Below are 18,212 nucleotides of genomic sequence, written 5' to 3'. Positions count from 1 at the left end.
ACTGAATTACAATAGAAAAGTGCAAAATAAAAAATTACAACCATAGGAAGCCTAATTCTGACTTTCTCTCTGAGTTATGGAATAAACCACCTCAAATGCCACTTGTTTAAAGCCTTTCTCAGACCTGGGTGTGTCAAAGTTCCCTATGGGTCTCAAGGGACCCCAGCCAGTGCTTATAACCAGGTTTGCATAACCACATAGAGATGAGTACAGTGTGGAAGAGTCAGCCCTTATGTGTCCAAGTTCAGAGGGAGCTCAAGGGTCCCAAGGCAAGGCTCACATAAGAGGGGCAGAACCTAGGTTCTAAGAGTATAGTGGAAATGCGGAAAAATAGATTTATTTAAAACTGGGTGAGAATAGTAAGGGATAAGGGTGATTTGAAAACAGTAGTAGTGAAACATGAACTACACAGAATCAGTAATTGCACAAAGGGGTTAGGGGTTTTAGGAATACATAGCATGAAGCATATGACCCTAGGAAGGGTCAGGTTTGGACATACACATCAATAGATGATATTGACATGCCCACAAACCAGCCAGAGAACACAAACACATAGGGGGATATGGGGGTTTGGGATTCATGAGTCAGCAACTCACATAACAAGTGACTGATAGAGTACATACATAAGGGAAAACATTAATTTAGAAGGGGTGGGAGCAGATTGCAGCATGCTTAGTAATGTAAATTGATTGCATAAACATAAGCAAAAGCAGGCAAGAATGAAGGAAACTGAAACAGGTAAAGAAACATGTTGTTGTTGATGCTTGAAGATTAACTAGGACATACCAGTAAGATGCAAAGTGCGGAAATAAAAAGTAAGCAAATTTCAACAGCCTAGCCTTCGTTTTCAGTCGGCTAGACAAAGCAATAGCATATGTAATAGTAGAGAAAAGAGAGAATTTTCAGTGAAGTGTGTGTTCTGAACTCAGATGGTTTGTCTCTTTGAAAGAAAAGAGGGTGGGTATTTATATTGAAAATAAGTGAAGAATAAGGTAATAAGTAAAGTCTTAACACAAACATGGAAACAATCACAAGTCAGAATCAATTAACCCGAGTGATTCCCTTTAATTAAGGAGTCCATGTTTAACGGGTAGCATCAAGTCTAATTAAGGAAGGAAAATTAGTTTGGAAACAGGTTGATAATTGTTATAAAAGCGGTAGTAAAAGCATGAAGTAAACAATCAAGTCTAAGTACAAAGACATGCTTATTTTGGAAAAGAATCAGTAAGGTAAAATATCATAGTAAAGGAAAGGGATCAATTAAATTTAAACAGATGAGTAAAAATTAGGGCTCGTAAAAGAAAAGCTTTTGCAATCAGTCATAAGACCAAGATCAATCAAGGAAGAAACATGATTCTGCACTTCAGTATATAAATAGAGTGAACAGAAGCATCATACATGCGAGGCCAAGAACATTGGCAAAAGAAACAACATAAAATAGTAGCAGAAATAAGCATATGATTCAGTAGTGAAAAAAGTTAGATAGTCATGGCTCACACGTATAGCCAACGTGAAGAAGAGAGTCTAAGGAAAACCTTTTTAGAAATTAGGGTTTCAACAATAGTCGAGTTAAAAAGATAGTGAAACTCAGAATCAGATAGGTCACATAAAAGAAAAGAGTGTATGAAACAAGGAACCTTTAATCGAGTTAAGTATACTTTCAAACAAGCAAGATCAGACCAAAAGACCTAGGGGTTTCCACAATAATCAAGTTTAAAAGATGGTAAAACTCAGAATCAAATAAGTCAAACAAGAACAAAGAACTTAATCGAGCAAGTACACATTCAAACATGCAGTTTCAGAACTCGGATGAGACAAAAAAGAACTAGTGTTTTAACATGCTGAATCAAGTAGAAGGAAAGCATAACAAGCAGTTTGAACATAGTAAAACCATAAAACAACAGCAAGAATCAGAGAAAAGATTTTTTTAAAAGAGAGGTTAAAAGAAACCCTAATCGGAGAAAATGAAGGGTCGTTTTGAAAGAAAAGTTGAAGAACTTTCAAGAAAGCACTTAAAACATTCATAGCAAGTACATATCCAAAGTAGATCTAATAGAAAAATCAAAAGATCTTAAAGATTAGGGTTACGGAATACCCTGAAAAGGTGACAAAGACCTTGAAAGTTTCCGATCTAACCAGGAAAGTCAAGGATCTACCTTGAAAGGCCATGAATGGCCGAAGAAAGGTCATGGCTGGCCGGAGAAAAGCCATGAACAGAAGTCGAGCAAGGACTGGACCAGATTCCCTCGAGGTCTGGCCATGAAACTATAGAAACAAGCACCCAGGAGTCGTAGGAGGCTGATACAAATCTCAAATGACCATGAGAGGTCATGGATTAGGCAAGGGTTGAAGTAGATTAGGGTGGTGTTAGATGGCGGTGGCTAGGGTTCTTGAGAGGTTTCAGAGAGAGTTGAGAGAGAAAGGGGATTCAAAGACGGCGGGTGTAGAGAAATGATTTATGTTTATGGGTCGTTCAGGGTTAAAAAAGGAAAGGGAGGACGGTGGCCGTTGATCTAAAAGATCAACGACTAGGATTAAAGAGGTTAGGTGGGGAATCCAGGTTGGGTCGTTGAAATGGGTTAGGGGTCGGGTTTGAGTTGCAATTGGGCTAGGAAATTGGGTTTGATTTGGGCTTAATTTTACGTTGAAATTGAAAGCCAATCCGGCTAGATTTTAAATAGCCATTTTCCCTATTTATTTTATAAAAATAGTAAATTAATTTTTGAAAATTAATTAAGAGAAATAACATGATTTATAACATATAATAAAAAATTTAAAAATATAGGACTTGATTTTATGAATATAAATGTAATTAAATCTTAAAAGAGTTTAATACTGCAATTACGTGCAATTTAGCTTTAAAATACTAAATAAATTTGTAACAATATGCAAAAATTACCTTAACTATATTCTAACATAAATATGAATGTCCAATAAATGAATTACCAGAATAATAATTTTGGAAATAATTATTAGTTTTTATGGATAAAAGAGGGAAATAAATTGATTTTAAAAACCTTTCAAAATTAAGAAAAGAAAAATAATAAAATACTTGGATATGCTTGCATATGCATATATATGCCATTTTGAAGTTATTTTGCATATTGAAAAATATATAGAGAAAAATTGGGTATCAACATGAGGTGCTACCTAGGGGAACTCAAAGGGGGCTTCCAGGGCGGAGCAAAGCAAGGCCGACAGAGAAGCAAGAACCAACCTCCCCTCATGAAACTTATTATTTTTCTTTGAACGCAGGCACATTTGATGATAGCATTCGTACACAAAGCAAATTCACCATCCATCCGGCCATTAAATGTTGAACCTATCCTAGCTAAGATATATTGTACCCTTATCTGCTATTTTCTCTTTGCATGAGTCTAATCTCTGACACCATATTTGCATGAGTCTAATCCTTGACTCTATATTTGCATGAGTATAAGCACTGACTCCATATTTGCATGAGTCTAAGCTTTGACTCCATATTTGCATGAGTCTAAGCCCTGGCTCCATATTTGCATGAGTCTAAGCCTTGACCCCACATTTGCATGAGTCTAATCCTTGACTCCATATTTGCATGGGACCAAGCCTTGTCCTGAATCTTGTATGAGGCTAAGCCCTACCTCCATTTTGCATAAGACTAAGCATTGCCTTCCATTTTGCATGGGACTAAGCCTTGTCCCGAATCTTGCATGAGGTTAAGCTCTACCTCCATATTTGCGTAAGGCTAAGCGATTCCTTCTATTTGCATGAGACTAAGCTCTGTCTCCAATCATGCATGAGTCTAATCCCTGACTCCATATTTGCATGAGGTTGATCCTTGCCTCCATACCTGTATGAATCTAAGCCCTGACTCCATATTTGCATGAGGCTAATCCTTGCCTCCCCATTTGCATAAGGCTAATCCGTGCCTCACCACTCGCATGGGACTAAACATTGTCCCTCCTTGCACATATATTGCTCTATTTTCTACTACTATTTACCTGCTTTTCAATCGGGCTAAGATCTGTCCTCTACTTTGCAAGACTAAGCATTGTCTTGTTACAGCATATTATTGCATATCATGGGCTAAAACATCGCCAATCTGTCCAAAGGCGTCATAGTCTAAAGGCACCATCCTCATAGCCTGAAGACACCATGCAATGGCCTGAGGATCTCTCAAATTTGCATATCATTATTCAAAGGCGTCATTGTTCGGAGACACCATTTACATGGCCTGAGAACATCATTTCATGGCCTGTGAATCCATCGTTAAATAATTCATGGCCCAGGACGTCATGGCCTAAGGACGCCATCTTTAACCGTCCGAAGACAACCTTCATGGTCCAAAGGGAAGTTGCATCATGTTTAAATTTTTGCAAATACAATAGTAGCATCTTTTATCTGCAGGTAACCAGTAAGCAACTACTATCCTAGCAGGACCAATCTCGGTCCAGTTCCCTCCAACCGTCCCGAGCCTTAAACGCTCACCGTAGCCGCTTCCACATCTCGTGTCCATTCTTACAATGATTCCATCGGCATACTCTGCAGGTGAATCCAGAACTACACATGGCCTAATTCCTGTAAAACTAGGGATATGTAGGCAACTCAAAAATTGGTGCTCGACCTCTGTCTTTCAAAACACCCCGTCCGGTCAAAATTGGTCATCATTTCTTTACTCGAAAATTCTTTCCCTATATATTTTAAATATGCACAAATACCCTCAAAATAGCATAAATATGCATATATATAAGTATGCATAAGGTTTTTATTATTATTGTTTCATAATTTTAAGGGTTTAAATTGATTTATTTTCTCTCTTTTTATCCATAAAAATCCCAATAATTATTTCCAAACTTATTATTTTGATTATTCTTTTATTTAATTTCTATATTTATGCCAAAATATGACTAATGTAATTTTTATGTATTTTTTACAATTACATTTGGTATTTTTAAAGTTTAATTGCATATAATTGCAATGTTAGCCCATTTTTAGATAATTATGTTTATATGAATAAAATTGGATCCTGTATTTTTAAATTATTAATTATGTATTTTAAATAATTTTAGCACCTTAATTTATTTTCCTGAAATTAGATACTATTTTTTATAAATTAAAAAAGGGAAAATTTGCTATTTAATTAACAGCCAAATTTGGCTTTCAATTTTAGCCAAAATTGGACCCCTATCCAGCCTAATTTCACACCTAAATCACCCGACCCATACCCTAATAATCCTTACCCAAATCCGGAACCCACCTACCCGTTTTAATCCTGATCGTTGATATCCCATATCAACTGTCCAAATAAGTCCTTTCCTTTTTAATTTTCAAACGACCCCTAACCCTAAGTCACTTTTTCAAAGGCGCCACCTTCAGATGCTCTCTAATCTCCACTCTTTTCTCAAACCTAACCCAAAACTCCTCCACTCATCTTCTTCTCCGGTCATCTCCGGCGACTATCTCTCAAATCCCAAGCCTCCAATGGTCACTCTCATCACCTTGCTCATCATCTATAAGGCATTCAAGGGTCCTAGGCCATGTCAATTCGGACCTAGGGTTTCTGATTCTGTTGTTCGAGGCTTCTCTGGTGTGATTTTGGAAAAAACACACCATGTGTGTTACGATTTATGAAGTTACAATAGTTTCTTTCGATTTCTACCTAGGTTTCCTTTTGAAACCCTCACTCTCTTCTGTATCTCTCAGATCTGTGTTATTTTCTTGCTTTAAACCTGTTTCCTTCTATGATTTGCATATTTTTGAGCTTTCTTCTGAAAGATCCTTTAGTCTAAACCGTTCTTACTTTCTTTGAAAATTAGGGTTTTATTGGAGTTCTTTCTATACCCGGTTCAACCGATTTCTTCATGATTAAACCTTTTTCCCTTGTTTATTTTCACCGATTTTATGTTCCTATTGCTTTTTAACTCGACTCTGTTAAAGGCCCTATTTTTTAAAGATTTTTCTTTACTTGTTCTGTGTGCCAGCATGATTCTTTTTACTTGTGTTAAAGATTTTTCTTTACTTATTTCTATATGTTAGCATGATTCCCTTTATTTGCTTCTATGTGTTAGCATGATTTTCTCCACTTTTGGTTCCATGTGTTGGCATGATTAATTATCTTTGCCTTGGCTCTGCGTGTTAGCCTGATTTTCTTTAGTCTTGTTAATCTCTCATGGCCACCATGCTTCAAATATATTCTGCTGAATCTCCAGCCGACTTACATCACCTCTATATGACTGTGTTTGCTCATCTCTTATTTCTTTCTGCCTATATAATTGACCTTGTTTTGTTTGCTACTTCTGTTCATTCGTCTCTATTTATATGTTGAAACACGCATAATCATGACCCCTCATGATTGATTTTGATTTTCCTTTACGGTTGTAATTGAAAGATTTTCTTTCAAGGCCCTAGAACTCTACTTGTCTTTTTGAATTCAATGATTTTATTACCTTATTTACTGTGATACTTGGTTTTACTTAGTCTTTCCTTAATTGGGTCTTTCTGAATTTGGTCCTAATCGACTACTTTATGCCTAATGGACTCTAGCTCCTTTCCTTGTTTAATTATGCACCGATTCCTCCTTTCCCCCGTATATGGTACTGAATCTTTCCGTTTGACCTTGATTCCCCTAACTCAAGGAAGTACTCCCTTGATTCTCTAAGTGATTGATTCTGAGTTCTTAAATTAGTATACTACTATGTTTTTTACCTTATTCCACTACCTACTTGAACTATAAATACCCTAAGTCTTTTATTATCAAGACACGAGACTTGGCTTCCACAAAAACCCCTCTCTTATTTAAAATCTTTGTGTTATTCTATTACAATTAGCCGGCTGCAAGCCAAGGCTAATCATCTGTGCTCTTTGGTTCTTTCATTCTGCTTACTTCTATCTTCACTAGTATGTCCTAGTTTAATTTATAGCCACAACAACAACATGTTTCTATTCTTGTTTCAGTTTCTTTTATTTCTAGCCTGCTTTTACTTATGGTTTTATTGTGGAGTTTGTAGTTAAACATGCTAGTATTACACCCCTCCCTTTAAGCTCATGTATTCCCTTGTGTGATTCAAGCATGTCCGGACAATTATTTTCCTTTACCTACTGTGCACTTACCATTTTGTGAATCCCAAATCCCTATTCCCCTCTAATGTTTATGTTCCTCATGACTAGTTTGTGATTATGCCAGTGTCAAGACATCTTTGAGCATGTCCATACCAGTCCTAATACTCCTGCTGGGGTCATGTGTCTGCAAGCAATGTTTGTGTATCCCCAAACCCCTTAACCCCTGTGTGATTATTGAATACATTTAGATTCTGTGAACTTGCTATGTGTGGTCTCATCTTAAAGTGTTTGAACTCTATTTACTACTCCAACCTCTTTCAAACAACCTCTATTGCTTTACTAATTGCTTTCAAAACAGACCTTTAAGTCCAGCCTTTAATAAACTTCTTTCAAACATGTGTCATGAACTTTCACTCTACTCTTAGTTAATAAGTTCTACCCCCTCTAGTATGTGTACTACCTTGGGATCCTCTTGAGAACCCTTGGAACTCTGGCATACTGAGGCTGGTTTTCCCCACTACACTAGTTCAATGCTTGGGTACTAAGTCTAGGTGTAAGCATTGCCCGAGATCCTTGAGACCCTTAGGGGACTTTGATGCACCTAGACCCTAATTTGTCTATGGAAATGAGGTTTGAAAGACTATTATAGGCTTTGGGAAATTTGGGCCTGATTGCAGGCTCTCTATAGAATAGCTTCATAGTTTTTTATTTCATTTATGTAATTTATTTGTTGTCCTGTAATATTTTGTAAACAGATATTTGGGGTAATTTAGTAAAAGGGGTGGGAAGATGTATACTTTGTGGGGTAATATGGGTAGAAATCCCGCTCTTAGGATTTTACTTTCAAATATGCCTGCCTTACTCAATAGAAAACATGTTCATAGGGTGTGACTCTTATTGAATCTGATTTCATTTTGCATAACAGACATCATGTCTATAGGTTTTAACTTTTAATGTCATTTGCATCAGATATAAACCATGTTCATAAATCCTGCATTTGTGATGTTAGAAACCATGTTTCTAGGTTCCAATCCATCATGTTTTAAATAAATTCAAGTATAGATACCATGCCTATAAGACATAATTCCGATTCAATAAGTTACTGCAAATTGCCTAAAACTAGTAGCACACCTAGATACCATGCCTATAGGGATTTCTACTCGCAATTATGTCTGATAATCTAATTATCCTAATGAGTCGATTTTATCTCACCTAGTTTACTTCTTAAAACTGGCCTTGTCAAGCGATAACTCTCTAAAACAGGTCCTTTCATAATTGCTTTAATCCTGTTAGATATTCTGCCCATAGGTATTGAAAGGTTCTATTTCGAAAACTTGTCTATTTATGTGTTAACGTAGACATAGTTCTGCATATAGGCAAGCCTTAGGGCATTTTCAAAACTTGCATTTCTTTGAAGCTGTTTCTGCAACTCGATGTCTCTGAATTCTAATAAGCTTTTAAAGAGGAGGTCCTAGGTATCTAATAATATTATGACTTCGGTATCTGAAAGTGGTTTATTTCTGCATAATCACTTAAAAATCCCGCTTTAGGACTTTGATTACTAAAGACTTTACTTGTGGTTGAGTCGTTCTACATGCATGCTTGTTTGTGTAGCAAACTATGAGCCTTTTACTTGCTTTCATTATGTGAAGGTCCTAGATGATTTTTGATTGTCGCCTTGGAGTTTTGCCTTTAAAACCTTAGGGGTACATCTAGAACTACCTATAGGTAGAGGTCCCAACTCCCTCCGAGACTATTAAGAAGGAATGGGTAGCAGCACGCAATAGGAATCAATGACCAAACACTCTCTTTGCATGACCAATAAGGGATGGGAAGGGTAGACATGGGATATGATGACTACAGGTTAATGTTACGTGTAACCCCTCATTGAGTAGTGTTTACCGGACATTGCGTGGGGTGATCCTTTAGGATAAACAACCTAGGACCCCTTCTTACCCCAAATCCTCTCCTCATTTAAAACTTTGTTTGTATAATTTGTTCAAACCTTTATTTCATTACTTGACTTGTTCAATGAGCTTTATAACTTACTTGTTTATATGGACTAATTTGTAAATATAAGTTCGGTCGGGACCCACAGTTGTGGACAAGGAGGGGTGCCTAACACCTTCCCCTCGAGGTTATTTCGAGCCCTTACCCTAATATCTAGTAATGCAAACCGACCCAAGAGTTAATTGCTCTAAGTGCCCTAACTCACCATAATCTGTTAGGTGACGACTCTTCAAATACCCAATTCCCAAAAGGAAATGAGTCATTGCACCCCCATGAATGTCGAAACCCGGACCTCCCTCCGCGAGGATGCGAAAAATGGGGTGCGACATCATGCACGTGCATATAAATGGCGTGTCATACATAGGTGTGGATGTACATAATATTATCAAGAAACTGAGGGCATCCCATCATATCGTCTCGCCACTGTGGGCAATATCATCAACATATATCAGCTGATCGGGTAGTGGTGCGTATATAACGACGTAACCTTTTCCCATATTCCATATACATATATTTACATATATACGCGTATATAACGCCATCTGGTCATGGGTCAATGCACATGAGTGAAATGCATGAAAAATACGTAATAATCTCAATATTTCTTCCGGATAAACTTTTCTAACTACATATTATTCTAAGACCCATGAACAAAAGATAATAATAATTCTCATGGGGAATCAAGAATATCGACACCCGTACTATTTCTATGAATAGAATAATTTATGAAAACTATATGTTTGCTCGTTTGTTCAGTATAATTTGGACCATGCCAAAAGAAAGAAGGGAGGGACTTAACATACATGTTCCTAGAATTATTTGAACGGAATGAAGCTTCTGCTTCTGAATCCTTGAACGAAATTGTGGTTCGAAATTTTGTCTAAGGATTTGGATTGTTTGGACGAAATGGTTCATGTTCAACGTTCTTGGTTATTCTTGGTTTCAAACCAAGAATAGATTGTTGTTTAGATTCTTTTTATAAGGAAGTGAGATCAAGTCTCTTTTTGACCAAAATGAAGGAACTTAAAATCTGATCTTCTCAAGTAGTTGAATTAGGAAAAAGCATAAATGATTCTTGCTTTTCTTAATTCCAATTAATGATTAGGTAGCCTCCTACTCCAACATGGCCATGAGTCATTGTTTGGTAAGTGGTTGGCTTCCACGTTTTTGTTTGGAGATATTTATTAATCTTTATCCACTTATTAGTTAACTGGTAATGTTCCGTTACCCGGTAATTAATTAATTACCAACAAAATTTTAAAAATTGCCACAAATTACTTAAAAGTCTACTTATTATTATTATTAATTTTTTAATATACTTTATACATTATATTGCTATGGTCATATGGTACCTTGCATGGTACTAGTTCATAATTATCGTGTATTATTGCTCGACCCATATTTTATCCCAAATCGGCCACTTTCAACAAAACTCATTTTCTTTAATTCGTGTACCCTTTATCCTTCATGACACTTATTTATCGCTTGCTACCATAGCATAATATGTTAACCTCAAGATAATCTCATCCCCGAGTCTACGTCGGTTAACTGAAAAACGAAATTTTAATGTACGAGAATGCAAGATGTAACAAGATGGCTCCATATGAAGTCTTGTATAGGAGGTGGTGTCGGTCTCTAATGGATTGATTTGAGCTGGGTGAGGCTATGTTATTGAGCACAGACTTGGTTCAACATGCTCTGCAAAAGTTTAACGACATTGCATTCATGGTTGGGGTGTGGGGCTTGCTCCGGATTTCTCCCCTGAAGGGTGTTATGAGGTTTGGGAAGAAGGGCGAGCTGAGACCTAGGTATATTTGAACTTTGGAGATTCTCGAGAGGATTAGAGATGTCACCTACAAGCTTGCACTGCTACCTAATCCATTTGCAGTTTATAGTATTCCATGTTTCTATGATCTAGAAGTATCACGGTGATCCATCTCATGTGTTGGACTTCAGCTCAGCTCAATTCGACAAGGATTTGTCTTATGTTGAGTAGCCGGTGGCCATTTTGGATAGGCATGTCCGAAAGTTGAGGTCGAAGAACATTGTTTCAGTGAAGGTCCAGTGGAGGGGTCAACCCGTTGAGGAGGCTACTTGGGAGAAGAGCATGATAGGCGTAGCCGTTATCCTCAATCTTTTCACCATTACAAGTATTCTCTATACTCGTTCGAGGACGAACTTTTGTTTTAATAGGGGAAGGATATAACGACCCGTTCGGTCGTTTTGAGTATTTTTGCCCCAATCCCCTATTTATTTCCTCCTCTACATTATATTGTGTTTATCTAACTGTTCGGGGAGTTTGGATTTGGTTTTGGGGGAGTTTCAGACTAAAATGGGACACTTAGTCCCTAAGTTGGAGCTTTAAGTTGAAAGAGTTGACCGTAGTTTTACTTTTATGTAGACAATTCCGGAATGGATTTTTTACGATTCCAATAGCTCCATATGGTGATTTTAGATTTAAGAGCATGTCCAGATGCTGATTTTATGGTCTGTAGGGCGTTTCGGCGTGGATTGGCAAAAGTTAGAAAGGTGAAGGTTTGGAAGGTTGAAAAGCTTAACCAGGAGTTGACTTCATTGATATCAAGGTCAGTTTCTTGGAAGTTAAAATAGGTTTGTCATGTCATTTATGACTTGTGCACAAAATTTGAAGTCAATCGGAGTTGTTTTGGTATGAATCGACATTAGTTTTGAATTAGGAAGTTCATAAGTTCATTAGGCTTGAATCGATACGAGATTCATGGTTCTTGTGTTGTTTGATGTGATTTTACACTTCGAAGGTGTTCATATGATATTTTAGGACTTGTTGGTATGTTTGGTTGAGGTCCCGGGGGCCTCGGGTATAATTCGGATCATGTTCGGCGCATTTCGGAACTTTGAAGACTAGTGAATCTTTTGTTGCTTGGTTCCTTGTACACGATCGCAAGTGGAGTTTTGCGATTGTGAAGAACTACTTGGCAATTGGTGAAAGTTGTTCTACGCGATCACAATATGGGTTATGCGATCGCAAAGTTTGGAGAGTTAGGGACTCGCGGACGCGTGCCATTGGTCGCGTCCCCGAAAAAGGAAGGAGAAGGCTGGAGGTCCACGCGTTATGTTCTTCACGATCGCGTGAAGGGTTCCACGATCGGGTAGCTTGTGGAGTTTATGAGTTGCGTTCATGTGTGGAGTTCCGCATTCGCGGAGAGTATTTTGGCAGCCTGTGAAATTTGTGCTTCGTGATCGCGAAGAAGAACACATAGGCATAATTTAATGTTTCCAATTTTGGGTTTCATCTCATTTTTCATAATTTGGACATAGAGAGCTTGGTGTGAGGCGATTGTTTTTAGAGTTTTTCAAGGAAATCATTAGGATAAATGATTCTAACTCGGATTGGACTATGATTCATGAATCTATTAGTGATTTGAGTTGGAAATTTGGGAAAAATTGTGAAAACTTCCTAGACTAAATTTTGGGGTTTTGAAAAGCGACTTGAGGGTTTGAGTAATTCCTGTATGATTGGACTCATTATCGAATGTGTATTCGAATTTTGTGGTTTTGGTCGGGTTCCGAGACGCGGGCCCGGGCTGACTTTTTATTTCTTTACAAAGATTGTAATCTTTATTGCTCAAAATATTTTCCTATAGTTTATATTTATGGTATAAAGTTGTTTTTGCTAGATTCGAGCCGTTCAGAGTTGGATAATAGGGGGAAAGTCCTGCTAGTGAATTGAGTTAGCGTGTTTTGAGGTAAGTGTGTTGCCTAACATTATGTGGGTGAATTAACCCTTGGGATTGGTGCTATTTTGTGACAATGGTGATGTGTGGAAGCCATGTACGCAAGGTGACGAGTGTGTACACGAGCTAAATGTGAAAATTTTACTGATTTTAGCTATGTAGATTCCTTTCACGCCTAAATTATTTATCTTAACATATTATATCCATCATCATTCATCTATTTTCACATGCTCTACTTGACTTTTCTCTATATGTTTAGTTGAAGTTCTCGTTTCCCTTATTCCATATTCATTATTTAACCGTTGAATTATTTAATATGAAGTTGTTATTCTTGGAATATCTTGTTGTTGAAATTGGTATTGGGTTATAAAGGCCGTGATTTACAATGAGGCAAAGTGTCAAGTTGTGAAATACTATTCTTGCTGAGTTATTCACTTTCGGTGGTTATTGTTGAGTCTTTTGTGTACTTGTGGTTGATCCATGGGCTATTTATTGTGAAAATATCGTTATTGTTGATTTCTTTGGCAAGTTGTGATATTGGGCACTTGAGGTGCAATTTTGTGTACGTTGTGACTTGATACACATGTAGTGGTATAAGGTTTTGGTGTTGAAATTCATGTGGTGAGATATGGTGGGCTTGATACGTGTGTTGCTAGTAGGGGAACTACCTGAATCCACGCATTGTGATAAGGTGGGCGAAAACGCGGGATGCTATTTCGCGAAAAATAATTTTCAAAACTAAATACAAGGCTCACATAGGGATATAAGGAAATATTGTGAATTGTTTTGTGATTTGAGACTACGATGAGGCACCTCAGTATTGATTCTTATTGACACTTCTCTATTATTTCACTTGTGTTTCATTGCTTTATTTTCCTTGGCATAACATTTTCCTTGTTTTCTTCTAAGATGCATTATTTGCTTTTATTCAATGTAGTTAATCTTGGTACATTTCTTTCGGGTTTCATTTCAATTATAATTATTGTTACACTGTTAATTACTCGTTTAGTTTCTTATTTATTCCAGTAGGGCCTTGACCCGACCTTGTCAGTACTCTACCGAGGTTAGGTTTGGCACTTACTGGGTACCGTTGTGGTGTACTCATGCTACGATTCTGCAAATCTTTTTGTGCAAATGCAAGTACCTCCTATAGGAACTAATGAGAGCTCAATTTCAAAGACATCAAGGTATACCTACTAGTGTTCGCAGGCCTTAGAGTTCCCCTCTACCTGGACTATTCTATTTCCTTATCCTTTTATAGACATTGATGTATAGGGATATACATTACTACTATATAGAGCTTGTGACTTTTATTCACTGGGTTTTGGGGAATTTTTATTTTAATTTATGGAGTTTCCTTCATATTATGTTGAGTTATTGAGACTTTAATCTTTATTTCAGTTATTTCTGCATGAATGTTATGCTTACCTAGTCCTAGAGACTGGGTGCCATCGCGGCATCCTACAGAGGAAAATTGAGGTCATGACAGTCATAATTGGAAGTGAAGTGGTCAATGGGGTAACGTACACGACGGTAAAAAGAATAGCTAAAATATCCATGATGCACGAAAAACTGATTCGTCAAGTCCTAAAGGGTGAGAGTATAATATTTGATAATGATGACACAGATGGCTTGTTCATACCCCACGATGATGCATTGGTAATTTCTCTACTTCTTCATGATACTAATGCGCGTTTTAATTGTTCCAGGTAGCAAAGTAAATATTATACTCCTATGTGTGTTTACTGAAATGCAAGAACAGATCAATAATACCTAAAGCTCAATCTCTGTTCGGGTTTGACAATTCAAGTGTGATAACCAAGGGAGAGATTATGCTGTCAACTTTCGTAGAAGGAGTGGTGAAAGACACTAAATTTCAAGTGGTAGAAGCTGATATGGCTTATAACATAATTCTAGGAAAGTCATGGATTAAAGAAATGGATGTAGTACCATCAACTATGCATCATGTTATTAAATTTCTTTCACAGTGGGTAATTTGACATATTATGGGAGATCAACGAGCAACACGAGAAACAAATACAGTGGTTGCACTAAGTGAAACAACCAAGGATAGAGAAGAGAAATTACAATTATAGTGCCAAGCTTAGGAACTTATTAAGCCCTTAGCGACTGTAGTATTAGATACGGGTAACGAAGTTGTCATAGAAGCAAGACCTAATTTGATCCAAGAACAGGAGAAAAATGATACTATTAAAAAAATCGAGGGAGCTCGAGGCTATTATCCTATGTTTCCACTGGCCTGAGAGAGAAGGCGCATTTCATAAGATCCGAGGGACCTCTCTTTGCCGGAGGTAGTCCCAAGTCGCAAATATTTGACAAACAATTATATTTGACACATTCAGAGAAGCAAACTTTTGTTTTCATTAATAATATTTGGATTGTAATAGGTGGGAGCACGGGCTCAACATTCATAAGATAACACGGGCTCAACAATCTTTCCCTTAAGGAAAAGGAAGTGTTCGAGATAAAAGGATACAAGGTGAGAAAAAAGGTGAAATCTGCCAGCTTCTAACAACCATCCATAGAATCATTCCCCATCTCTTCTTCTTCTTCTTCATCTTCTTCTTCCGGTTCTTCTTCAAATTCTTCTTCATCGTCATTGAACTCGTGCTCTTCCTCTGGATCTTTTTCTGGTTCTGTCTCAGACTCAATTTTTATACATTCAACTACTCGGTCTTCATCTTCGGGAGGTGATAACATATGATCAATTGACCCCGAGATTACTTAGCAGTGCATGGAGGTAGTCATAAGGTAGTGCGGCAAAATATCACGATATATTTGCAAGGTCACCACTGCATCTTCCAGCTAGGCTATTCCTTCACTGCTTGGTGGGGCTTAGACATCTTGTTCATTGATCCAGACATTGTATTCTGGAGTGCACCATGACCCATCGGCATCGTGATTTGATCATTCCACTCCTTTTGAAGCCTCTTTATCCTTGGTCTCGGGACTTGCCCATTATACTCGTCTTCATACAGTATCGTCCTTGTCTAGAGAGGTATATACTGAATCAACCTAAATTTCTTGAGAACTCGTAGGGGTGCATATGGCTGGATGTTCTGAAGTCCTATCAGCTCGATGAAATACTTTTGGGGAGTCCTTAGAGTTTCCCTGCCGCTCATCCATGAAAACATCCAGTTTATCTATTCTCTACTCAAGTTGGTTAGCATCTCTCTCCATTCTTCCTGTCCATGCGGAGAGACCCAATGCCTCATTCTCTCACTATGACTTTGGATCATATTGCTAACGCCAACAAAGTAGTCAATCGTGGCCTCTCGTATTTGAAGCAATATGTTGCGTCCCTTGAAGAAATCATATCCCCTGAAACATGCAGACAATGCTCTGATAATCTCTGCTAACACCATAGGTACCAAGGTAGCTTAGAGGTTGCCCCAGAATGTTTCCAAGACCACAACAACAAGTTGATATTGATTCGTCCTATCATTTATGGAAAAACCAGCAACCCTAGCAGCGCCAAAGAGAAGGTTATGGGTCGGAGACTTTCCCAGATAGCCTGATCATAATGAAATTCTCCCAAGTACCATTCACAACTCTCATGAAGTCCGGAACTATAGAATAATTGGTCCAAGCTTACCCATCCATCTTCGATGTTCCTTAAGCTCCGACTACCCGTCTAACCTAAAGCATTTAGAAACCTGTAACCGGGCATGGTGACCGGTAGTATTGGCTTCCTCCCTATAAATTGAAACTCTATGAAGCTGATAGTTTCTTCCAGTGTTGGCACCAACTCACAGTCAGCGAACTTGAAAATCACTTTGGCCGGATCCCAGAACTCTATCAGCAAACGGGGGAGTACCCTATCAGCCCGGATGTTTAGTAAGGCAGTCACTTCTTCTAGGTGCATTCTGATTTCATCTCTATGCGCTCGGCAGATGTTCTTCCACCATTTCTTTAGATTGTGCAGTGCTCCCATTACCATACCGATTTTGGGGATGTTCTGGTTGATTTTCATTTCTGTAGAGGGTAGAGAAAAAAAGGGTTTGATAAGTATTTTCTTAAGATCTTTAGTGTTTCATCACGATTAGTTCATCTTTTCACAAAAGTCATATCATTGGGTACATGACCCGTTGACATATGGTGGCTTTCCTAATTGTGTGTCGATACTAGGGACTAAATCACCTAATATTTATGCAATATGACCTATGTTTGGTAGAGTAGAGTGTGCCCTAATTTTGAGTTGGACTGAATACTACGAGAAGTTATGTCAGTTGACCTAACAAAGTCATTCTGTTAAGCTAAGAAATTTTGAAAGAAGGTTCAGAGGGGTGTAAAAGACAATCCTCGTGTGCCATTGTGTGTGATAGTGTACGGCCAAGACTCCATAGGAAAGAGTGTGATAATAATATGTATAAAGTGGTAACTGATAGTGAGATGTTAGTATTAATATTGAAAAAAGCAGATGAAGACATGATGATCAAGTAAGGAAGATAAGCATATAATCGCAAATTAGACACAATTAAAACATTGTACAAACAATCCTAAATTCCAAGTCTAGTCTAAGTCTACTAAGGTCAGAACCTAAGTGTAATTCCCTAGCAAAGTCGCCATATTATTGCACCCTATTTTGCACAAGTCAAAACAAGATTCAACTAGTGGTTTCTCTGTTAATGATAAAAGAGTCTTTACCTAATAGTTAAAGGAATACTAGGGTACCTATTCAATTATTAATATCATTATCCTATTAGTCTGCTAACCAATAAGAGTTTGGGTAAGGGTTCTTGTTCTTCTAAGGGAAAGGTGTTAGGAACCCCCTAGAATCTACTTGAGGTAGCTCCATAGGACTTAGACTAGGTTCAAGGAATTTGGATGCATATTTTGTACTTAGTTAAAGCTTAAGGGTTACTCCATGTCTTGTTTAAAACTTATCACTTTGAAAACGATGTATGTTGAAAGTAGGTCTACAAGGTTTTATTTGTAGACTTTGGAAGTATGATTAGGTTTAAAAATACCTTACTTTTGATACAGAAATGGCTATTTGTGTAACCTTAGTGAAATGAGTTATTGAAAAACGAGTTTAGATATACCTTGAAAGTTCATTTCCACATTCTTTATTCCAGTCTTAGAAGAAAGCAATTTGAAGTTCTTTTATCACGGTCGTGTTCGTTTGGTTTTTGTGGAAAACTCGACTTTGAAAACTCCTTTTTGAATTTTGGCTTTTAAAAAAGAGGGTACTTGCTTTTTAAATGTATCTTAATCTTCACAAAGCTTCATGAAAATGGTTAGTATGAGTGAAAAGCAAAACTGTATCGTAGAAGTAACTAAGAAAGTTGAAGTTATTTTAATTACTGAAGAGAGAGTAATTCTTTTAGTTACCTACTGTTTTTAGCTTGCCTAAGTATCTGAAGAATTGAATAAATAATAACAGATAACACATTCAATCGGTATCGTTAGTACTATGTACATATAGAA

The sequence above is a fragment of the Nicotiana sylvestris genome, chromosome 2 (assembly GCF_000393655.2).
Source record: "Nicotiana sylvestris chromosome 2, ASM39365v2, whole genome shotgun sequence".
Lineage (NCBI taxonomy): Eukaryota > Viridiplantae > Streptophyta > Magnoliopsida > Solanales > Solanaceae > Nicotiana > Nicotiana sylvestris.
This window is presented reverse-complemented; position numbering follows the sequence as displayed.